The following is a 24,982-nucleotide window of genomic DNA, read 5'->3' as shown; positions in this document are numbered from 1 at the left end:
TACTCATATCACTTCTCATCTATCAGTATCTCCCAACACTGCACAAGTCGCCTGCTGCACACAAATACAGAAATACACACGCAGACATATGAAACACACAGTCCCCAGACGCTAACTGTTTGTTTTTCGCTCCTTCTGTATAATCCTTCCTTGCCTAGCTACCTTCCGCCATCTTGGCGCTGTAAACTGCACAGTAGTTCTCCCGCTGGCCGACAGGGGCGCTTCTGCGCGCTCGCTTCTCTTAGCCCCACACTGACAAAAGTGGTACTACCTCATCTAGTAAACACAGCTACCCCCACTCCAATTTCTGCTTCCATTTTCTTACTTTACGACTGCTGGCTAATATTGGATACCAAGCAAACTGACAACTTAATAAACTTCACATTCCTAAGCAATAGGGTGTGTCGTGTATTTCGCTCTTATATGAAATTTTTCCCGTTTCTTGCCGAAAGACTGATGGCTGTTCACAGATGAAAACTTGGTCTTAGGGATCAGACACCTTGCAACCACAATGAAATGCCATTTACAAATTCGCTTAAGTCATTGAAATGTGTCGCCTCGCTAGTTAAGCACCCTCTTCAGTCAGTGCAATGCTTCATAATTATGGGAACATATAATGTAGCATTAAACATACAAGCTTCTTCCATATGGTGCCAAATACACCCGCAGAAAAATTAAGTCTTGGGCTCATCTACCGTTGATTGTTCTTTCCAAAAAAAAAAAAAAAAATCATAAAGAACTATCCGGCTCCCTACCCTGCCTCTTGTCTCATTGACCCAATCTTGCATATTGCATGACAAAAATGAAAATATGTGATTGTGTGCTAAAAAGGAATCTTCAGTGCCAACCACCTATAACAGATACAAACAATACGAGACATTTTTCTATGGCACCCACCTTGTAATATAGTGGGCAGCTAATTTTGCCCACCTTACATACAGGGAACAGTCACACCCACAAACGGTGAGATGCAGAAAAAAAAGGTGCCATCAGAAGCCAACTGCCCTTGATCATAAAAAATGTATGGCTTCTGCTAGAATTCTCACCAATGCCTTTTATACCCCTGCATTTTTTAATGCTTACATTGGTTTATATTCAGTATCATGGATACTAATCCTACCCCACAAGACAATGTGAGACCTTTCTTTTCAGTATGCCACACGGTGTAACATACATTCTCATGGCAAAACGGACCATAAATAAGCACCAACTATTACACTAAAGCCTCTGTCACACATGAACAGCAAATCCACAGTCCAAGGAATACTACGACAGACACACGAATTGCACTGATGGAAATGAAAACATCATGCCTTGAGTAGACCAAATTCTGCACTGCATGAGAAACATGCCCTACCTGTAGCCTGCAGCTGAAACAAGTATGCTACATATGCAATCACAATACCACACTCAACACCACAGACTGCATTTGCTGCTATCCAACCACTTACTAGCACTAAGTCTTCTGTCAATCCATCTGCTCTGCACACTACAGGAAATGTATGTATTCTCAAAGTGAGCCAAACTCTTGCATGACATTACAGTTACACCTGTGAGGTGTAGCACACATCAGGCAAGACTCTGTCATCTATGTGACTGTGCATACACATCAGTCACCTTAAACGTGTAAACAAATTCATTTCCTACTGCTATCAACAGCAATTCCACAGTCATCAGTGCTAATTATCGACCTGTACACACAGCCATATTCATAAAAGATCAAACATGTATCTAATGACCAACACAAGACAAACAACGAAAGTACAATGCCGGCACTGATATATAAACGAGTTAACCTCCCACACTTTCATCAACACTCAGTGTACTGCCCTAGTCTCCTTCAATAATTTCTGGCAGAAAATAGCTAAACACAACATACATCAGTAAACATTGCACTTGAGTACCACTTGCATCCCTCTAGACACAACAGCACTTCAGTGGTCCACAAACGGTGTAGGGATTCACACTAGCACTTGCACAACAGCTTACCCAATTCGAGAATGTTTTTCACTAGCTTCCAAACACTGTATACAATCCCTGAGGGAACACAGCCTATCTGGTGTGCATTGTCCCTCACAACCATCAGCCAAACTCTTACACAACTGCAGACCGAGTTTACAGACAAACACACCTTCAAACATTGTTTACATTAGACTCACACTCCCTTAGGAGTTACTAAAAATTGCCACAGAGGTGGTATTTCACATCTCTATGGCGGGGTATTGGTAAAAGTTTTCAACTAGCAATAATCGCACCTCAGTTACACTTCACTGGTTACGATATTGCCACTGCACAAAGGTAAACAACCTCGCACCTAGAGCTACTATTTATACCTGACGCCTGACGCAACCACCTATGGGTACTCATATCACTTCTCATCTATCAGTATCTCCCAACACTGCACAAGTCGCCTGCTGCACACAAATACAGAAATACACACGCAGACATATGAAACACACAGTCCCCAGACGCTAACTGTTTGTTTTTCGCTCCTTCTGTATAATCCATCCTTGCCTAGCTACCTTCCGCCATCTTGGCGCTGTAAACTGCACAGTTCTCCCGCTGGCCGACAGGGGCGCTTCTGCGCGCTCGCTTCTCTTAGCCCCACACTGACAAAAGTGGTACTACCTCATCTAGTAAACACAGCTACCCCCACTACAATTTCTGCTTCCATTTTCTTACTTTACGACTGCTGGCTAATATTGGATACCAAGCAAACTGACAACTTAATAAACTTCACATTCCTAAGCAATAGGGTGTGTCGTGTATTTCGCTCTTATATGAAATTTTTCCCGTTTCTTGCCGAAAGACTGATGGCTGTTCACAGATGAAAACTTGGTCTTAGGGATCAGACACCTTGCAACCACAATGAAATGCCATTTACAAATTCGCTTAAGTCATTGAAATGTGTCGCCTCGCTAGTTAAGCACCCTCTTCAGTCAGTGCAATGCTTCATAATTATGGGAACATATAATGTAGCATTAAACATACAAGCTTCTTCCATATGGTGCCAAATACACCCGCAGAAAAATTAAGTCTTGGGCTCATCTACCGTTGATTGTTCTTTCCAAAAAAAAAAAAAAATCATAAAGAACTATCCGGCTCCCTACCCTGCTCCTTGTCTCATTGACCCAATCTTGCATATTGCATGACAAAAATGAAAATATGTGATTGTGTGCTAAAAAGGAATCTTCAGTGCCAACCACCTATAACAGATACAAACAATACGAGACATTTTTCTATGGCACCCACCTTGTAATATAGTGGGCAGCTAATTTTGCCCACCTTACATACAGGGAACAGTCACACCCACAAACGGTGAGATGCAGAAAAAAAAGGTGCCATCAGAAGCCAACTGCCCTTGATCATAAAAAATGTATGGCTTCTGCTAGAATTCTCACCAATGCCTTTTATACCCCTGCATTTTTTAATGCTTACATTGGTTTATATTCAGTATCATGGATACTAATCCTACCCCACAAGACAATGTGAGACCTTTCTTTTCAGTATGCCACACGGTGTAACATACATTCTCATGGCAAAACGGACCATAAATAAGCACCAACTATTACACTAAAGCCTCTGTCACACATGAACAGCAAATCCACAGTCCAAGGAATACTACGACAGACACACGAATTGCACTGATGGAAATGAAAACACCATGCCTTGAGTAGACCAAATTCTGCACTGCATGAGAAACATGCCCTACCTGTAGCCTGCAGCTGAAACAAGTATGCTACATATGCAATCACAATACCACACTCAACACCACAGACTGCATTTGCTGCTATCCAACCACTTACTAGCACTAACTCTTCTGTCAATCCATCTGCTCTGCACACTACAGGAAATGTATGTATTCTCAAAGTGAGCCAAACTCTTGCATGACATTACAGTTACACCTGTGAGGTGTAGCACACATCAGGCAAGACTCTGTCATCTATGTGACTGTGCATACACATCAGTCACCTTAAACGTGTAAACAAATTCATTTCCTACTGCTATCAACAGCAATTCCACAGTCATCAGTGCTAATTATCGACCTGTACACACAGCCATATTCATAAAAGATCAAACATGTATCTAATGACCAACACAAGACAAACAACGAAAGTACAATGCCGGCACTGATATATAAACGAGTTAACCTCCCACACTTTCATCAACACTCAGTGTACTGCCCTAGTCTCCTTCAATAATTTCTGGCAGAAAATAGCTAAACACAACATACATCAGTAAACATTGCACTTGAGTACCACTTGCATCCCTCTAGACACAACAGCACTTCAGTGGTCCACAAACGGTGTAGGGATTCACACTAGCACTTGCACAACAGCTTACCCAATTCGAGAATGTTTTTCACTAGCTTCCAAACACTGTATACAATCCCTGAGGGAACACAGCCTATCTGGTGTGCATTGTCCCTCACAACCATCAGCCAAACTCTTACACAACTGCAGACCGAGTTTACAGACAAACACACCTTCAAACATTGTTTACATTAGACTCACACTCCCTTAGGAGTTACTAAAAATTGCCACAGAGGTGGTATTTCACATCTCTATGGCGGGGTATTGGTAAAAGTTTTCAACTAGCAATAATCGCACCTCAGTTACACTTCACTGGTTACGATATTGCCACTGCACAAAGGTAAACAACCTTGCACCTAGAGCTACTATTTATACCTGACGCCTAACGCAACCACCTATGGGTACTCATATCACTTCTCATCTATCAGTATCTCCCAACACTGCACAAGTCGCCTGCTGCACACAAATACAGAAATACACACGCAGACATATGAAACACACAGTCCCCAGACGCTAACTGTTTGTTTTTCGCTCCTTCTGTATAATCCATCCTTGCCTAGCTACCTTCCGCCATCTTGGCGCTGTAAACTGCACAGTTCTCCCGCTGGCCGACAGGGGCGCTTCTGCGCGCTCGCTTCTCTTAGCCCCACACTGACAAAAGTGGTACTACCTCATCTAGTAAACACAGCTACCCCCACTACAATTTCTGCTTCCATTTTCTTACTTTACGACTGCTGGCTAATATTGGATACCAAGCAAACTGACAACTTAATAAACTTCACATTCCTAAGCAATAGGGTGTGTCGTGTATTTCGCTCTTATATGAAATTTTTCCCGTTTCTTGCCGAAAGACTGATGGCTGTTCACAGATGAAAACTTGGTCTTAGGGATCAGACACCTTGCAACCACAATGAAATGCCATTTACAAATTCGCTTAAGTCATTGAAATGTGTCGCCTCGCTAGTTAAGCACCCTCTTCAGTCAGTGCAATGCTTCATAATTATGGGAACATATAATGTAGCATTAAACATACAAGCTTCTTCCATATGGTGCCAAATACACCCGCAGAAAAATTAAGTCTTGGGCTCATCTACCGTTGATTGTTCTTTCCAAAAAAAAAAAAAATCATAAAGAACTATCCGGCTCCCTACCCTGCCTCTTGTCTCATTGACCCAATCTTGCATATTGCATGACAAAAATGAAAATATGTGATTGTGTGCTAAAAAGGAATCTTCAGTGCCAACCACCTATAACAGATACAAACAATACGAGACATTTTTCTATGGCACCCACCTTGTAATATAGTGGGCAGCTAATTTTGCCCACCTTACATACAGGGAACAGTCACACCCACAAACGGTGAGATGCAGAAAAAAAAGGTGCCATCAGAAGCCAACTGCCCTTGATCATAAAAAATGTATGGCTTCTGCTAGAATTCTCACCAATGCCTTTTATACCCCTGCATTTTTTAATGCTTACATTGGTTTATATTCAGTATCATGGATACTAATCCTACCCCACAAGACAATGTGAGACCTTTCTTTTCAGTATGCCACACGGTGTAACATACATTCTCATGGCAAAACGGACCATAAATAAGCACCAACTATTACACTAAAGCCTCTGTCACACATGAACAGCAAATCCACAGTCCAAGGAATACTACGACAGACACACGAATTGCACTGATGGAAATGAAAACATCATGCCTTGAGTAGACCAAATTCTGCACTGCATGAGAAACATGCCCTACCTGTAGCCTGCAGCTGAAACAAGTATGCTACATATGCAATCACAATACCACACTCAACACCACAGACTGCATTTGCTGCTATCCAACCACTTACTAGCACTAAGTCTTCTGTCAATCCATCTGCTCTGCACACTACAGGAAATGTATGTATTCTCAAAGTGAGCCAAACTCTTGCATGACATTACAGTTACACCTGTGAGGTGTAGCACACATCAGGCAAGACTCTGTCATCTATGTGACTGTGCATACACATCAGTCACCTTAAACGTGTAAACAAATTCATTTCCTACTGCTATCAACAGCAATTCCACAGTCATCAGTGCTAATTATCGACCTGTACACACAGCCATATTCATAAAAGATCAAACATGTATCTAATGACCAACACAAGACAAACAACGAAAGTACAATGCCGGCACTGATATATAAACGAGTTAACCTCCCACACTTTCATCAACACTCAGTGTACTGCCCTAGTCTCCTTCAATAATTTCTGGCAGAAAATAGCTAAACACAACATACATCAGTAAACATTGCACTTGAGTACCACTTGCATCCCTCTAGACACAACAGCACTTCAGTGGTCCACAAACGGTGTAGGGATTCACACTAGCACTTGCACAACAGCTTACCCAATTCGAGAATGTTTTTCACTAGCTTCCAAACACTGTATACAATCCCTGAGGGAACACAGCCTATCTGGTGTGCATTGTCCCTCACAACCATCAGCCAAACTCTTACACAACTGCAGACCGAGTTTACAGACAAACACACCTTCAAACATTGTTTACATTAGACTCACACTCCCTTAGGAGTTACTAAAAATTGCCACAGAGGTGGTATTTCACATCTCTATGGCGGGGTATTGGTAAAAGTTTTCAACTAGCAATAATCGCACCTCAGTTACACTTCACTGGTTACGATATTGCCACTGCACAAAGGTAAACAACCTTGCACCTAGAGCTACTATTTATACCTGACGCCTGACGCAACCACCTATGGGTACTCATATCACTTCTCATCTATCAGTATCTCCCAACACTGCACAAGTCGCCTGCTGCACACAAATACAGAAATACACACGCAGACATATGAAACACACAGTCCCCAGACGCTAACTGTTTGTTTTTCGCTCCTTCTGTATAATCCATCCTTGCCTAGCTACCTTCCGCCATCTTGGCGCTGTAAACTGCACAGTTCTCCCGCTGGCCGACAGGGGCGCTTCTGCGCGCTCGCTTCTCTTAGCCCCACACTGACAAAAGTGGTACTACCTCATCTAGTAAACACAGCTACCCCCACTCCAATTTCTGCTTCCATTTTCTTACTTTACGACTGCTGGCTAATATTGGATACCAAGCAAACTGACAACATAATAAACTTCACATTCCTAAGCAATAGGGTGTGTCGTGTATTTCGCTCTTATATGAAATTTTTCCCGTTTCTTGCCGAAAGACTGATGGCTGTTCACAGATGAAAACTTGGTCTTAGGGATCAGACACCTTGCAACCACAATGAAATGCCATTTACAAATTCGCTTAAGTCATTGAAATGTGTCGCCTCGCTAGTTAAGCACCCTCTTCAGTCAGTGCAATGCTTCATAATTATGGGAACATATAATGTAGCATTAAACATACAAGCTTCTTCCATATGGTGCCAAATACACCCGCAGAAAAATTAAGTCTTGGGCTCATCTACCGTTGATTGTTCTTTCCAAAAAAAAAAAAAATGATAAAGAACTATCCGGCTCCCTACCCTGCCTCTTGTCTCATTGACCCAATCTTGCATATTGCATGACAAAAATGAAAATATGTGATTGTGTGCTAAAAAGGAATCTTCAGTGCCAACCACCTATAACAGATACAAACAATACGAGACATTTTTCTATGGCACCCACCTTGTAATATAGTGGGCAGCTAATTTTGCCCACCTTACATACAGGGAACAGTCACACCCACAAACGGTGAGATGCAGAAAAAAAATGTGCCATCAGAAGCCAACTGCCCTTGATCATAAAAAATGTATGGCTTCTGCTAGAATTCTCACCAATGCCTTTTATACCCCTGCATTTTTTAATGCTTACATTGGTTTATATTCAGTATCATGGATACTAATCCTACCCCACAAGACAATGTGAGACCTTTCTTTTCAGTATGCCACACGGTGTAACATACATTCTCATGGCAAAACGGACCATAAATAAGCACCAACTATTACACTAAAGCCTCTGTCACACATGAACAGCAAATCCACAGTCCAAGGAATACTACGACAGACACACGAATTGCACTGATGGAAATGAAAACATCATGCCTTGAGTAGACCAAATTCTGCACTGCATGAGAAACATGCCCTACCTGTAGCCTGCAGCTGAAACAAGTATGCTACATATGCAATCACAATACCACACTCAACACCACAGACTGCATTTGCTGCTATCCAACCACTTACTAGCACTAAGTCTTCTGTCAATCCATCTGCTCTGCACACTACAGGAAATGTATGTATTCTCAAAGTGAGCCAAACTCTTGCATGACATTACAGTTACACCTGTGAGGTGTAGCACACATCAGGCAAGACTCTGTCATCTATGTGACTGTGCATACACATCAGTCACCTTAAACGTGTAAACAAATTCATTTCCTACTGCTATCAACAGCAATTCCACAGTCATCAGTGCTAATTATCGACCTGTACACACAGCCATATTCATAAAAGATCAAACATGTATCTAATGACCAACACAAGACAAACAACGAAAGTACAATGCCGGCACTGATATATAAACGAGTTAACCTCCCACACTTTCATCAACACTCAGTGTACTGCCCTAGTCTCCTTCAATAATTTCTGGCAGAAAATAGCTAAACACAACATACATCAGTAAACATTGCACTTGAGTACCACTTGCATCCCTCTAGACACAACAGCACTTCAGTGGTCCACAAACGGTGTAGGGATTCACACTAGCACTTGCACAACAGCTTACCCAATTCGAGAATGTTTTTCACTAGCTTCCAAACACTGTATACAATCCCTGAGGGAACACAGCCTATCTGGTGTGCATTGTCCCTCACAACCATCAGCCAAACTCTTACACAACTGCAGACCGAGTTTACAGACAAACACACCTTCAAACATTGTTTACATTAGACTCACACTCCCTTAGGAGTTACTAAAAATTGCCACAGAGGTGGTATTTCACATCTCTATGGCGGGGTATTGGTAAAAGTTTTCAACTAGCTATAATCGCACCTCAGTTACACTTCACTGGTTACGATATTGCCACTGCACAAAGGTAAACAACCTTGCACCTAGAGCTACTATTTATACCTGACGCCTGACGCAACCACCTATGGGTACTCATATCACTTCTCATCTATCAGTATCTCCCAACACTGCACAAGTCGCCTGCTGCACACAAATACAGAAATACACACGCAGACATATGAAACACACAGTCCCCAGACGCTAACTGTTTGTTTTTCGCTCCTTCTGTATAATCCATCCTTGCCTAGCTACCTTCCGCCATCTTGGCGCTGTAAACTGCACAGTTCTCCCGCTGGCCGACAGGGGCGCTTCTGCGCGCTCGCTTCTCTTAGCCCCACACTGACAAAAGTGGTACTACCTCATCTAGTAAACACAGCTACCCCCACTACAATTTCTGCTTCCATTTTCTTACTTTACGACTGCTGGCTAATATTGGATACCAAGCAAACTGACAACTTAATAAACTTCACATTCCTAAGCAATAGGGTGTGTCGTGTATTTCGCTCTTATATGAAATTTTTCCCGTTTCTTGCCGAAAGACTGATGGCTGTTCACAGATGAAAACTTGGTCTTAGGGATCAGACACCTTGCAACCACAATGAAATGCCATTTACAAATTCGCTTAAGTCATTGAAATGTGTCGCCTCGCTAGTTAAGCACCCTCTTCAGTCAGTGCAATGCTTCATAATTATGGGAACATATAATGTAGCATTAAACATACAAGCTTCTTCCATATGGTGCCAAATACACCCGCAGAAAAATTAAGTCTTGGGCTCATCTACCGTTGATTGTTCTTTCCAAAAAAAAAAAAAATCATAAAGAACTATCCGGCTCCCTACCCTGCCTCTTGTCTCATTGACCCAATCTTGCATATTGCATGACAAAAATGAAAATATGTGATTGTGTGCTAAAAAGGAATCTTCAGTGCCAACCACCTATAACAGATACAAACAATACGAGACATTTTTCTATGGCACCCACCTTGTAATATAGTGGGCAGCTAATTTTGCCCACCTTACATACAGGGAACAGTCACACCCACAAACGGTGAGATGCAGAAAAAAAAGGTGCCATCAGAAGCCAACTGCCCTTGATCATAAAAAATGTATGGCTTCTGCTAGAATTCTCACCAATGCCTTTTATACCCCTGCATTTTTTAATGCTTACATTGGTTTATATTCAGTATCATGGATACTAATCCTACCCCACAAGACAATGTGAGACCTTTCTTTTCAGTATGCCACACGGTGTAACATACATTCTCATGGCAAAACGGACCATAAATAAGCACCAACTATTACACTAAAGCCTCTGTCACACATGAACAGCAAATCCACAGTCCAAGGAATACTACGACAGACACACGAATTGCACTGATGGAAATGAAAACATCATGCCTTGAGTAGACCAAATTCTGCACTGCATGAGAAACATGCCCTACCTGTAGCCTGCAGCTGAAACAAGTATGCTACATATGCAATCACAATACCACACTCAACACCACAGACTGCATTTGCTGCTATCCAACCACTTACTAGCACTAAGTCTTCTGTCAATCCATCTGCTCTGCACACTACAGGAAATGTATGTATTCTCAAAGTGAGCCAAACTCTTGCATGACATTACAGTTACACCTGTGAGGTGTAGCACACATCAGGCAAGACTCTGTCATCTATGTGACTGTGCATACACATCAGTCACCTTAAACGTGTAAACAAATTCATTTCCTACTGCTATCAACAGCAATTCCACAGTCATCAGTGCTAATTATCGACCTGTACACACAGCCATATTCATAAAAGATCAAACATGTATCTAATGACCAACACAAGACAAACAACGAAAGTACAATGCCGGCACTGATATATAAACGAGTTAACCTCCCACACTTTCATCAACACTCAGTGTACTGCCCTAGTCTCCTTCAATAATTTCTGGCAGAAAATAGCTAAACACAACATACATCAGTAAACATTGCACTTGAGTACCACTTGCATCCCTCTAGACACAACAGCACTTCAGTGGTCCACAAACGGTGTAGGGATTCACACTAGCACTTGCACAACAGCTTACCCAATTCGAGAATGTTTTTCACTAGCTTCCAAACACTGTATACAATCCCTGAGGGAACACAGCCTATCTGGTGTGCATTGTCCCTCACAACCATCAGCCAAACTCTTACACAACTGCAGACCGAGTTTACAGACAAACACACCTTCAAACATTGTTTACATTAGACTCACACTCCCTAAGGAGTTACTAAAAATTGCCACAGAGGTGGTATTTCACATCTCTATGGCGGGGTATTGGTAAAAGTTTTCAACTAGCTATAATCGCACCTCAGTTACACTTCACTGGTTACGATATTGCCACTGCACAAAGGTAAACAACCTTGCACCTAGAGCTACTATTTATACCTGACGCCTGACGCAACCACCTATGGGTACTCATATCACTTCTCATCTATCAGTATCTCCCAACACTGCACAAGTCGCCTGCTGCACACAAATACAGAAATACACACGCAGACATATGAAACACACAGTCCCCAGACGCTAACTGTTTGTTTTTCGCTCCTTCTGTATAATCCATCCTTGCCTAGCTACCTTCCGCCATCTTGGCGCTGTAAACTGCACAGTTCTCCCGCTGGCCGACAGGGGCGCTTCTGCGCGCTCGCTTCTCTTAGCCCCACACTGACAAAAGTGGTACTACCTCATCTAGTAAACACAGCTACCCCCACTCCAATTTCTGCTTCCATTTTCTTACTTTACGACTGCTGGCTAATATTGGATACCAAGCAAACTGACAACATAATAAACTTCACATTCCTAAGCAATAGGGTGTGTCGTGTATTTCGCTCTTATATGAAATTTTTCCCGTTTCTTGCCGAAAGACTGATGGCTGTTCACAGATGAAAACTTGGTCTTAGGGATCAGACACCTTGCAACCACAATGAAATGCCATTTACAAATTCGCTTAAGTCATTGAAATGTGTCGCCTCGCTAGTTAAGCACCCTCTTCAGTCAGTGCAATGCTTCATAATTATGGGAACATATAATGTAGCATTAAACATACAAGCTTCTTCCATATGGTGCCAAATACACCCGCAGAAAAATTAAGTCTTGGGCTCATCTACCGTTGATTGTTCTTTCCAAAAAAAAAAAAAATGATAAAGAACTATCCGGCTCCCTACCCTGCCTCTTGTCTCATTGACCCAATCTTGCATATTGCATGACAAAAATGAAAATATGTGATTGTGTGCTAAAAAGGAATCTTCAGTGCCAACCACCTATAACAGATACAAACAATACGAGACATTTTTCTATGGCACCCACCTTGTAATATAGTGGGCAGCTAATTTTGCCCACCTTACATACAGGGAACAGTCACACCCACAAACGGTGAGATGCAGAAAAAAAAGGTGCCATCAGAAGCCAACTGCCCTTGATCATAAAAAATGTATGGCTTCTGCTAGAATTCTCACCAATGCCTTTTATACCCCTGCATTTTTTAATGCTTACATTGGTTTATATTCAGTATCATGGATACTAATCCTACCCCACAAGACAATGTGAGACCTTTCTTTTCAGTATGCCACACGGTGTAACATACATTCTCATGGCAAAACGGACCATAAATAAGCACCAACTATTACACTAAAGCCTCTGTCACACATGAACAGCAAATCCACAGTCCAAGGAATACTACGACAGACACACGAATTGCACTGATGGAAATGAAAACACCATGCCTTGAGTAGACCAAATTCTGCACTGCATGAGAAACATGCCCTACCTGTAGCCTGCAGCTGAAACAAGTATGCTACATATGCAATCACAATACCACACTCAACACCACAGACTGCATTTGCTGCTATCCAACCACTTACTAGCACTAACTCTTCTGTCAATCCATCTGCTCTGCACACTACAGGAAATGTATGTATTCTCAAAGTGAGCCAAACTCTTGCATGACATTACAGTTACACCTGTGAGGTGTAGCACACATCAGGCAAGACTCTGTCATCTATGTGACTGTGCATACACATCAGTCACCTTAAACGTGTAAACAAATTCATTTCCTACTGCTATCAACAGCAATTCCACAGTCATCAGTGCTAATTATCGACCTGTACACACAGCCATATTCATAAAAGATCAAACATGTATCTAATGACCAACACAAGACAAAACAACGAAAGTACAATGCCGGCACTGATATATAAACGAGTTAACCTCCCACACTTTCATCAACACTCAGTGTACTGCCCTAGTCTCCTTCAATAATTTCTGGCAGAAAATAGCTAAACACAACATACATCAGTAAACATTGCACTTGAGTACCACTTGCATCCCTCTAGACACAACAGCACTTCAGTGGTCCACAAACGGTGTAGGGATTCACACTAGCACTTGCACAACAGCTTACCCAATTCGAGAATGTTTTTCACTAGCTTCCAAACACTGTATACAATCCCTGAGGGAACACAGCCTATCTGGTGTGCATTGTCCCTCACAACCATCAGCCAAACTCTTACACAACTGCAGACCGAGTTTACAGACAAACACACCTTCAAACATTGTTTACATTAGACTCACACTCCCTTAGGAGTTACTAAAAATTGCCACAGAGGTGGTATTTCACATCTCTATGGCGGGGTATTGGTAAAAGTTTTCAACTAGCAATAATCGCACCTCAGTTACACTTCATTGGTTACGATATTGCCACTGCGCATATGTAAATAACTTTATGCTTTTTTTTTCCTTAGTGCATTTTGATTCCCCCCAAGAATGGGGCGGGCTGGCAGCAGCACTGTATGCCTTTCTGCAGCCTGCAGGAAAGTTAAATACAAAGTTAGGAGATATTACAGTAAAAGCACGCGATAAGGGGGTGACTGATAAAAACTGATTTATGGCGATAATGTTGCAAGGAATAACCGAAGACAAAAGGTCAGTGGCGCTAATTAAAGCACATAATATGTAGACAGGCACAATTAAAAAACATGCTGACAGGCTGGTTTCTGTTCGTAACAGTTAAAAACACACCCTGTGACAGTATGGTGGCTGGTCGCAACACCAACAGGGGGTGCACAACACTGAACATTCACTTAAAACAGCACTGTAGAGGCGACACAGTGGCAGATGGCGGCGGGGGCAGGTCCCAGTGCATTGGGTTAGAAAAGGGGGAGCAGAGGAAAAGAAAAAAGTAGGGAGCCGATGGAGGGAGAGGACATAGAAAAAGGGGGGCAGGGTGTGCACGAGAAGGGAATGAAGTGGAGGGGAAAGCAAAAGGACTCGTGGGAGAGATTGGAGTCAGAGAGAGGGTGTGTGATTAAAAACAAAATGGAAGGGGGGGGGGTAACGGAGCCTGGGATAAAGGCAGAGGAAGGGAGGGGGAGATGAGGATGACAGTTGATAGGAGGGATAAATGGAGAGAGGGCATCATGTGTGTGGCATAGTTGATGGAAGCCACCTTGGGATAGGAGATGAAGGGAATAGAGGTGGAGGGTAGGGGGGACATAATGATGAGGCGCGGCATAGGGTGGGGGTTGGAGACGAGAGGAGCAACCAGGGGATGAGGGAGATCAGGTCAGTGGGAGCTGTATAGGTTGTGGATATTTTCAAGGAAAAGGAGCAAAAAAATGTTTCAAATGGCTCTGAGCACTATGGGACTAAACTTCTGAGGTCATCAGCCCCCTAGAACTTAGAACTAATTAAACCTAATTAACCTAAGGACATCACACACATTCATGCTCGAAGCAGGATTCGAACCTGTGACCGTAGCGGTCGCGCGGTTCCAGACTGTAGTGCCTAGAACCGCTCAGCCACTCCAGCAGGCGAAAAGGACCAGATGGGGCAAATGAATTAGGTTGTAGAGGATCTGCCTGGGGGACAGGAGGCGAATACGGAGTGAATGGCACTCGAGGATCTGGAGGGACTTATAGAATTTGGTGAGGGGTCAGATATCCAGGCAGGACTGACATAACAGAGGATGGGACGGATTAAGGATTTGTAGGTGTGGATTTGTAGGTGTGGAGGATGGAGAGGAGTTCAAACACCAAGTCCAGCCATAGAGGAGTTTAAGGAGTTGAAGGCAATTGTGAACTTTGGATTGGATAGAGCGGAGTTGAGGGATCCAGGTGAGGTGATGGTCAATGGTGAGGCCAAGGTAGGTGAGATTGGGGCAGAGGTGGACAGGACGGGTGCAGATGGTAAGGGAAAAATCAAGGCAATGGAAGAAAAGTTTCTTATCTGAGGTCATCAGTCCTCAAGAACTTAGAACTATTTAAACCTAACCAACCTAAGGACATCACACACATCCATGCCTGAGGCAGGATTCGAACCTGTGACCATAGCAGTCGAGCAGTTCCAGACTGTAGCGCCTAGAACTGCTCGGCCATTCTGGCCAGCTAGCGAAACCAGGTGACCATTGCGTCCACTTGCCTTTGGAGGTGAGCTATAAGTTGAGCAGGATTTTGGCCAGTCATATAAAGCTCTGTGTCATCGGCATATTCAGCCAAATGGCAGTGGCGGTTGAGGGGCATGTCATTGACGTAGACATTAAAAAGAAGAAGGGATAGTACAGAGCCCTGAGGGGTACCCATCGAAATGTGGCATACACTGGAGCACTTTCTCCTCTGAGCAACGAGGGAGGTCCTCTAGTGGAGGAAATCATACACAATCTTTATGTATATGCCAGGGATGGTCGCTTGCGCCAGCATGTTATACACCAGGTTCTCCAGCCAATTCTTATCATAAGCATTCTGCACATCCAAGAAGACCGCTGCTGTCCACATGCTGGAGTTACAAACCATGCAGATGTGCTGATGTGCTCCGTGATTTGGAGAACTTGCAGTTCAGTGGACATGTGTGAGGTAAACCCAGACTGCTCAGAACAGATCGTACCAGTTGCTGCCAGAGGCTGGAAAATATGGTGTAGTATGAGAGACTCCAGGACCTTTGCCATGGTGTTCAAAAGGCTGATGGGCCTGTTGTTGGTAGGGACTTTAGGGTCCTTAGAAGGCTTTAGGATCGCAATAAGCTTTGACTGTTTCCACTGTGGAGGGGAAAGGCCACTCTGAAGACAACAGTTCAAGATCCTAGTGAATAAGACCAGAGGTTTACGAGGTAGCCATCAGAGATGTTCGTTGACAATCCCATCCAGACCGATGGCCGAATTATGTTTCCTCTGGAGGATTCGGAGCACTTCCGTCATGGACGTTAAGGTGAGGGGCTATAATCGGTGGTGTTTCAGAAGGCAGCCACAGCCCTCAGGATATCTTGGTCATCCTGGAGTTCATCACGTGTGGGGGCCAGGACGAGCAGTTGGTTTTGGGCCTCAAATGCATCAGCCAGGGTTTCCACCACACAGAGGGCATCATATGTGAGACCTGTGTCTGTCTGGACAGGTTGGTGGGTCTGCAAGTTGGTACAATGCAGGACTTGGGTGACAGCCCAGTCCAATTTATGCTGGAGGAGAAAGGTGGACATTCTATCCTCCCACTGTTCTGACATCCAATCTGCTAGGCGACGACCGAACTCCCATTGGAGATGCTCCATGTAATGCCTGGCCAAGGGTCACGGTATTGTTTCCACCAGCGGCGGTAGCGGTTTTCCTGATTTTCAGTTCATGCTAACGTTAAGGTAAATCATCCAGTGGAGTTACAACCCTAGCAATGTGGGAAATGGAGACTTTTACCGCTCGCTGGATTTTCGTGGTAAGGTAATCAACTGCACGAAGAAGATTGGCAGGAGTCGCCAGGTCTAGGTCTGGTTGGGTGCTGTTGTTGAGGACCCTTGCAAAATTTGTCCCAATCAGTAACTGTGACAGTAGAATGGACGTCAAAAGACAACACAACATCGGTAATGAGTAGAAGTACCATGTCATGGTCAGATGTTAGGTCATGGACTGTTTCCAAGGAAAAATGTACAGCAACGTTTCTACAAATAATCACATCCAAAACATCTGGTTGGCAGTTGGAGCAGGCTTGTGTGTGGGTAGGAGTGTGAGGGCCATAGACAGACATTGCTCAGATATCTTTTAGCTCAGGGAGGAGGAGATCCTTGGGTTTGGCGACATGAGATGTTTGGCATTGAGGTCAGCCCCAATGATAAGCTTGTCAAATGATGTTAGCTTGTGAAGTTCTGTCTCAAGGAGGGGTTGGTTAGGGCTCAAATAAGCTGCAGCAAAAGTGATGGCCCCAAGACAGCTGGAGATAGTGACAGCTGTGGCCTCTATGTAGTCCAGTGGCTGCACAGCCTCTTGGTTGTGGACCGATGCGCTGCAGAGGAACATGTCTGTGCCTCCACCATGGTGATTGAGCCGGTCAGTCCAATAGCATACTATTTGGGTAGGCGAAACTCGTCAGTTGGCTTAAGGTGTGTTCCAGTAACAAGGAGAATATACAGATAGTAGTCATGAATTAAGGCGTTCAGTATAGTTTTCATCCTTTTGATACCATTGGCATTAAGGATGCAGATGACGGGATACCTAGGGCAATGGTGGTCCTGTGGAGGGCGATCTGCCATTATATTATGATCTGACTGAGCCCTTGAACCAGGGCGATGACCTTCATGAGCTTGTCCTCTGACCGCCGGATTTTTTGAGCCGTGTAACCAATAACCGCCCTGATGTTGTGTTTCGTGAAAAAGGAGACGACCTGTAGGATTTCTAGCATGTCGTCCTGAAAGGATGTGTCAGCTTCCTCAGCTGGGGGTACTTCCCGTGTGGGTCGGTGGACCCTGCGATGAACAGGCATGGGAGTTGGCGCAGGCGGAGGAGGTACCACCTCGACAGATTGAGACACTTCAGCAGGTGGTCGTGAGGATGCTGCAGCTGGTCTTTTCATTTGGTGATCGTTAGCAGCCACCACAGGAGACAGACAAGGAGCAGTAGATCGAGCCACATCACCAAAGGTAAGCATATGCAACTGACCCGAAGGGGGCTCCTGTGTTGCAATTGCAATTGGAGTTTAGCACCCGCCATTGGAGGAATCTCAGGTTGGCTCCAGACGAGTGGGAAATCGGCGAGGTCTCAATTCGATCGAGGTTTTTTCCTGGAAGGGCGGGAAGACTTTAACGCCTTTTGATACGTAGGGCAACCCTTTCAGGAGGCCAGGTGGTGGCTGTCACGAGAAGTGCCTTGACATCTGGCACACGTGGGCTTCTCTGAGGCTGGGTGTGTGCACATCTCTAACACCTTCTATGCCAATGAACAGTAATTAACAGCGTGGCGCATGTGGTGGCATCTACGACAAATGGAGGGCCTGGCGCGACCTTCATAGGATTCAATGCGCACTCTAGTGCTCAGAAGATACCGGATTTGGTAGACCCTTTCAATATCATCCCTTCTAGAGAGGAAGATCACATGTGTGGGCAATAGGATTAACCTCTGGGTCTCAGGGTCCCTCTTGCTGTATTGATGGACCAAAGGGTCCGCGAAATTGAGACGGAGCAGTTCGCTCCTGGTATCCACTTCTGTAACTTCAGGTAGCAAGTCTTTAATAATAATTTTCATCTTCCTGTCACCAGAAACTTGATGAGTGTAGTAAGGCATTTCCCGCAATTTGATGAAGTCCTTCTGAAAGACAGCCCGCAACTGGCCACCGATGAGGCATTGCAGTTCAGCGTTCAGCTTTAGGTAATTCTTTGGATGGTATACCACAACTGGAGGGATTTTTCTCCTTCTTCGGTGGCGCAGATTGTGGTACCTGAGAAGTGGGACGTGGAGTGTCATCTACGTCAATGGCATCATCGAGCGCGGCTTCCACTTGAGAGGGCACATCAGATTCGGAACCATCGCCACCGCGACGAGCGTGTTTGGATGTTCGTGGACTGACAGGAGTGAAGTCCTCACAAGGCCTGTCAGGCCGGTTAGACGGAGTAGATGCAGCAGCACTCAGGGGGGCTGCAAATTGGTGGTGCGGCTGATGGCACAGCCCGAGAGGAGAGATCAGCAGCAGGACTCACGTCCATGGCTGCAGCAGGTGTGGCTTCTCCTGGAAGGGAGGAATCTGAGCCGTAGCCATCGCTGCTGCAACGAGTATGAGCGGACGAGCTGTAGGATGTCTGATGACGGCATAATCAGACATGGGTGACAGCCTCAGAAAGCCCATCCGGTTGGTGGAAGGAAGCAGACGGCACAACCCTAAGAGGTGCATCCAAGTGGAGGTGAGTTACAGCAGGGAAGGACAGCCAGCGGGTGAAAGGTCAACAACAACCAAGAGACCAGGTGAACTGTCAGATGACAACGACGATGGTGAGCATTCTCACATACAGGGGTGCGGAACAGGCACACTTTGATCGGTGCCAGTGCTGGAGGTGACTGGAGACTTTTGGCGGTCGGCCCGCTACGTGCAGTTCTTAGCCTGTTGGAAGGTGGTAGTATTAGCGCCACCGGCAGCATACTGCTCGATAGGAACCACATTGCCACACGGGGTGGTGGATAAGTCACCTTGCCGTGGCCTCGACGGCCGGGCGTTATCCATACGAAATCCTGGCTATAATGGTGTAACCAGGGTGGTATCTACAACATCGCCGGAAAAGACGCACACCAAAAATAACGCCAAAGAAAGCAGTAACAAATCACGTTGTATGAAACGACAACACAACGCTGTAGAGAATACTCGTGAACATAACAAAGAATCTACGCATACAATCGCAAGTAAATGTGTAGTCAACACTACAGGACTCTGACCCTTTCTTGCAAACTGCGCGCGATTTTTTTAAATTATATTTTCCCTTTATACAAAGGTGGGCCAGCAGTGGCATACAGATGCTGCTCTTCGGCCAACAGAAAAAACATATAGGAAACACGGAGACATGGAAAGAGAAGTACATGAATGTTAAAAACAGAAGACACACACAAGAATAGTGATGAATACGTTCGTCGGAAGGCACTGGTTTCAGAAACAAGGTCCACAAACGAAGGTAATCAGTTTTTCACTCGAACGGAGGACCACACCGAAGATAACACTGACTCACAGAAACGAAGAAAACACCATTGCACTAAATACTCATGACGATCTTCGGCAGCCAGCCGCGGTGATCTAGCGGTTCCAGGCGCGCAGTCCAGAACCGCGCGACTGCTACGGTCGCAGGTTCGAATCCTGCCTCGGGCATGGATGTGTGTGATGTCCTTAGGTTAGTTAGGTTTAAGTAGTTCTAAGTTCTAGGGGACTGATGACCACAGTAGTTAAGTCCCATAGTGCTCAGAGCCATTTGAACCATTTTTTGATCTTCGGCACAGAAAACGGTGAACACACTTGATGAGGGGGTGGCGCCACTGGGTGTAGGGGACAGTCTGGGGGGAAGGAGGGAGGAAAGAAGCCAGTGGGAGAAAAGAAGGTAGAGGGGAGGGATGAGGGTAGGGTGACATGTGGAAGCTTGGGAGGGGGGAAGAAGTGGGAAAAATGGGAGAGGGGAGGGATGAACAAGAAAGGATGGTGAGAAAAAAGAGAGAGGGAGCCCTGGAGGAAAGGGGTGGAAAGGGGAGAGGAAGTGGAGGATTAGATTCAGTAGGAGGGGTATATGGAAGGAACGAGGATATCACCAGGGAAGAGGAGTTGGCAGATGCCACCTTGGGCAAGGGTATGGAGAGTGTGAAGGTGGAGAGCAGTTGGGATGCAATGGTACAGGCATGGCAGCAGGGTGAGGTGGGAGAGGATGAGAGAGACAAGCGGGTGGGGAGGATCAAGCTTGCAGGAGGTGTAAACAATCTGTATCCGTTCAGTGAAAAGGAGGAGATGCGGGAAGGGTATCAAGTGGCATAGGATCTGTGTGGGGGATGGGAGATGGATGCGATAGGCGAGGCAGAGTGCATGGCGTTACAGGATTTGGAGTGACTTGTAGTAGGTGGGAGGGGCAGAAATCCAGGTGGGGTGGACATAGCAAAGTATGGGGTGGATGAGGGATTTATGAGTATGGAGGATGGTGGAGGGGTCCAGACCCCATGTGCGGGCAGACGTGTTTAACTAGGTGGAGTCACATACCTGCCTTGGCTTGGGCTATCCAGAGATGGGGGATCCAGGAAAGGCGGCAGTCAAGGGTGACGGCAAGATACTTGAGGGTGGGAGTAATTAATGGGAAGGGCGAAGGTTTGGAGCTTGAATAGGAGACTGGAATGCCACACACAGTCGTAGACATGTTCTAGGTCGAGGGAGACGAAGATGGCGGATCTATGGGAATTTAGTTGGTTGGAGAGGAGGTGGGTGACGTGCAGGAGGAGGATATCAGCAGAGGAGGAGGGCAAACCGGCCTTTTTTTATTTTTCTTTATTGTGATTTCATTCCCCTGCCCCATATGGGCAGGGGAGGGCTGTCAGCGGCACATTCCGCCGCTCTTCAGCCGAGTGGCATGACAAACGTAAAATAAGAATAAAATGTTACATACATAAGGCGATAAAGGGGAACTTAAAACAGAATAATGGGAGAAAATGGGGTAAAAAATATAGACTAACATGGAGACGTTCATGGAGGACAGTTAAAAAAAAAGTCACCCCAGAAAGTTGAAAAACAGTTGGCGATTCTTCAAAACTGAATGGACATGCACACGTTAAAAGTCAGCCACAGTAGTAAAAACACTCCGGAACAACACACTTAAAACCCACTTGGAGCACACATGATGAAGAATAAAAACTGCCAGGTGGGACCTGCTGAGGGAAAGGGCAGAGAGGAAGAAAAGGGGCAGCAGGGGAAGTGGTGGGATGAAGAGAGGAGGGGCATCAGTGGGTACATGAAGAGGCGGGAGACACGTGGGGCAGGAGATGAAGAGGGGAGACGGGGCAGGAGGGAGTGCAGAGACACTGAAAGGAGGCACAAGAGATGGGGGGGAGTAGGAGGGGGAAGCCACTCAGGAGGAGGGAGGAGAGGAAGCACTGAGGAGGAGGCAGGAAGATGGGGTTAGAGTTGGAAGGGCGAAGCTCATCATCCGGGAGGGGTAGACGGTGGAAAGGAGATGAAGGGTGTGGAGATGGAGAGAGGGTGGGACATAATGGTAAAGGTGCGCAACTGGTTTGGGGTGGAGAGGAAGGAAGACACCAGGGGGTGAGGGGGACCAAGGTGGCGGACAATATATAGTGTGCAGAAGTGTTCAAGGAAAAGGAGAAGGTGGGGGAAGGGGATGAGGTCATAGAGAATGCGCATGGGGGACGGAAGGCGGTTGCGGGAGGGCGAGGTGGAGCGCATGGCGTTCGAGGATTTGGAGGTCTTTATAGAACTGGGGAGGGGCGGAAATCCAAGCTACACTGGCATAACAGAGGATGGGGTGGATCAAGGATTTGTAGGTGTGAAGGATGGTGGAAGGATGCAGACCCCACATCCGACCGGACAGGAATTTCAAGAGGCGGAGGCAGTTGTGAGCTTTGTTTTGGATGGTAGGGAGATGGGGAGTCCAGGTGAGGTGGCGGTCGAGTGTGAGGCCAAGGTATTTGAGGGTAGGAGTGAGGTGGATAGGATGGCCATAAATGGTGAGGTAGAAATCATGGAGGCGGAAGGAGTGGGTGGTGCAGCCTATGATGATCGCCTGGGTCTTGGAGGGATTAACACAGAGGAACCACTGGTTGCACCAAGTGGTGAACTGGTCAAGGTGGATTTGGAGGGTATGTTGGGACCGTTGAAGGGTAAGATAAAGGGCTAGGAAGGCGGTGTCATCAGCGAGCTGGAGAAGATGAACAGGAGGGGGAGGTTTGGACATATCAGCAGTGTACAAGAGATTGAGGGGAAAGGACAGAACCTTGGGGCACGCTGGCAGAGCGATAGAAAGTACGGGAGTTGGAATTGCGGATAGTCACATAGGAGGGACGATGGGAGAGGAAGGAAGCAACAATACGGATGGGGAGAGCATAGGTCTGGAGTTTGAAGAGGAGCCCGGGATGCCAGACACGGTCATAGGCGTTCTGGAGATCAAGGGAAACAACGATAGCAGAGCGACGGGAGTTAAGTTGGAGGGAAAGAAGTTTGGTAAGGTTAAGGAGCTGGTCGTCGGCGGAGAAGGAAGGCCAGAAGCCACATTGGGTAATAGGAAGGAGGCAGTGCTGGTTAAGGTACCGGTGAGTACAGTGAGAGAGGATGGCCTCGAAGACCTTACTGAACACAGACGTGAGGCAGATTGGACGATAGGAAGAGGTATCAGAGGGGGGTTTGTTAGGTTTAGGGAACAGCAGGACACAGGAAGTCTTCCAAAGGTTGGGGTAAAATCCAGTGGAGAGGAGGACATTGTACAGGGTAGAAATGACAGACAGGAAGGATGGAGGGGATTCCTTGAGGTGACGGTAGGTGATGCCATCATGACCAGGGGCGGTGTTGGGTTTGGAGCGGAGGACGAGTGTGATGTCTTGTGCGGTGATGGGAGTGTTGATGTCTGAGGGGGGTAACTGATTCAAGTACTGGAAGCTAGGGGCGAGCAGGGGGACAGAGGTGTCAGTGCGGTCAAGGACAGTGGGGAAGAGGGAGTAATCAAAATAGGGATCGTCAGGAATGGAGAAGACCTCGGATAGGTGGGAAGCAAAATGGTTAGCCTTACTGAGGGTGGCAGGAAAGGGTCGATCGTCATGGAGGATGGGGTAATGCAGGGTGGGATGGCTACCAGTAAGGCACTGGAAGGCTGACCAGTACTTGGAGGAGTTGACAGGGAGGGTGGAGTTGAGGCATGAGCATGTCTGGCGCCAGTCCCAGCATTTCTTTGCTGTAAGGAGGTTCCGGATATGTCGCTGTAATTGCCGGTGGCGGGTGAGAGTTTCCCGGTAACGAGTGCGGAGGAAGGAGCGGTAGAGCCTGCAGGATTCATGCAGAAGAAGGATGGCCTGTGGAGGAAGCGTAGGGCGGCGAGGGTGGATGAGTTTGGTAGGGACATGAGCCTCCACAGCGTCAGTGATGGTCTTCTGAAGGAAGGAAGAGGCATGGGTGATGTCATCAGGGTGGTGAAAGGTGAGGGGGTGGTTTTCGACCTGTAAGGCAATGGATTCCCGGTAAGCATCCCAATTGGCACGGCAGTAGTCATGGACAGACTTTGGAGGGGCACCTGGGCGGGTGGCTGCGGTGGCGGGATGGGTAGACAGGGTGGTGAGAAGGACAGGGAGATGGTCACCACTGACAGGATCGAGGACATCAATGGCGATGCGACCAAGGAGGTTTGGGGATGCGAGGATAACATCAGGGGTGGAGTTACTTTCAGGACGGGTGTGCTGTGGGAGAGGAACAAGGTCACCATGGAGGGTAGCAAGGAACTGATGCCACCGCCAAAGGGTGGATGTTGAGGTCAGCGGCGATCACATAGGTGGAGAAGGTACGGTCAACATGGGAAATGAAGTCAAAGGGGAGAGGAGCTGCGGGGCGGATATAGATAGTGGCAAAGGTGATGGTGAGGGAGGGAAAAAATAGGCTGAGGAGAAAGTGTTCGGTCGGGTCATTGAGGAGGGGTTGTGGCCGAACAGGGAGATGTCTGAGGCGGCCTATAGCGACCCCGCCTCGGGCTAGGGGAAGGGGATTGTCAGTGCAGTGAAGGAGATAGGGGGAGGTGCGGACAACGTGGTGAGGTTGCAGGAAGGTTTCATTAAGGATGAAGGAGTTAACCTGGTGCTGGGAGAGGGTATGCATGAAGAGGTATTTGTTTTTGCAGGGAGGGAGCGAAAGTTGAGATAGAGGAGACGATAC

At 46.1% G+C, this 24,982-nt stretch overlaps 6 non-coding genes across 6 annotated transcripts; all 6 read right to left on the bottom strand.

Moving 5' to 3' along the window:
• Nucleotides 1-2,160: 2,160 nt before the first annotated feature.
• On the bottom strand, nt 2,161-2,300 carry LOC124717524. The gene has a single exon (XR_007005786.1). It is a non-coding gene; the product is annotated as a U4 spliceosomal RNA (small nuclear RNA).
• Nucleotides 2,301-4,515: 2,215 nt separating this feature from the next.
• Nucleotides 4,516-4,655, bottom strand: LOC124717523. The gene has a single exon (XR_007005785.1). It is a non-coding gene; the product is annotated as a U4 spliceosomal RNA (small nuclear RNA).
• Nucleotides 4,656-6,869: 2,214 nt separating this feature from the next.
• Nucleotides 6,870-7,009, bottom strand: LOC124717522. The gene has a single exon (XR_007005784.1). It is a non-coding gene; the product is annotated as a U4 spliceosomal RNA (small nuclear RNA).
• Nucleotides 7,010-9,223: 2,214 nt separating this feature from the next.
• LOC124717542 lies at nt 9,224-9,363 on the bottom strand. The gene has a single exon (XR_007005800.1). It is a non-coding gene; the product is annotated as a U4 spliceosomal RNA (small nuclear RNA).
• A 2,214-nt stretch (nt 9,364-11,577) lies between these two features.
• Nucleotides 11,578-11,717, bottom strand: LOC124717541. Its single transcript, XR_007005799.1, has one exon. It is a non-coding gene; the product is annotated as a U4 spliceosomal RNA (small nuclear RNA).
• Nucleotides 11,718-13,932: 2,215 nt separating this feature from the next.
• LOC124717543 lies at nt 13,933-14,072 on the bottom strand. The gene has a single exon (XR_007005801.1). It is a non-coding gene; the product is annotated as a U4 spliceosomal RNA (small nuclear RNA).
• Nucleotides 14,073-24,982: the final 10,910 nt, after the last annotated feature.

This window comes from Schistocerca piceifrons, chromosome 9 (genome assembly GCF_021461385.2).
Source record: "Schistocerca piceifrons isolate TAMUIC-IGC-003096 chromosome 9, iqSchPice1.1, whole genome shotgun sequence".
NCBI lineage: Eukaryota > Metazoa > Arthropoda > Insecta > Orthoptera > Acrididae > Schistocerca > Schistocerca piceifrons.
Note: the sequence above shows the minus strand (reverse complement) of the source record. Positions and strands in the feature narration are given on the sequence as shown.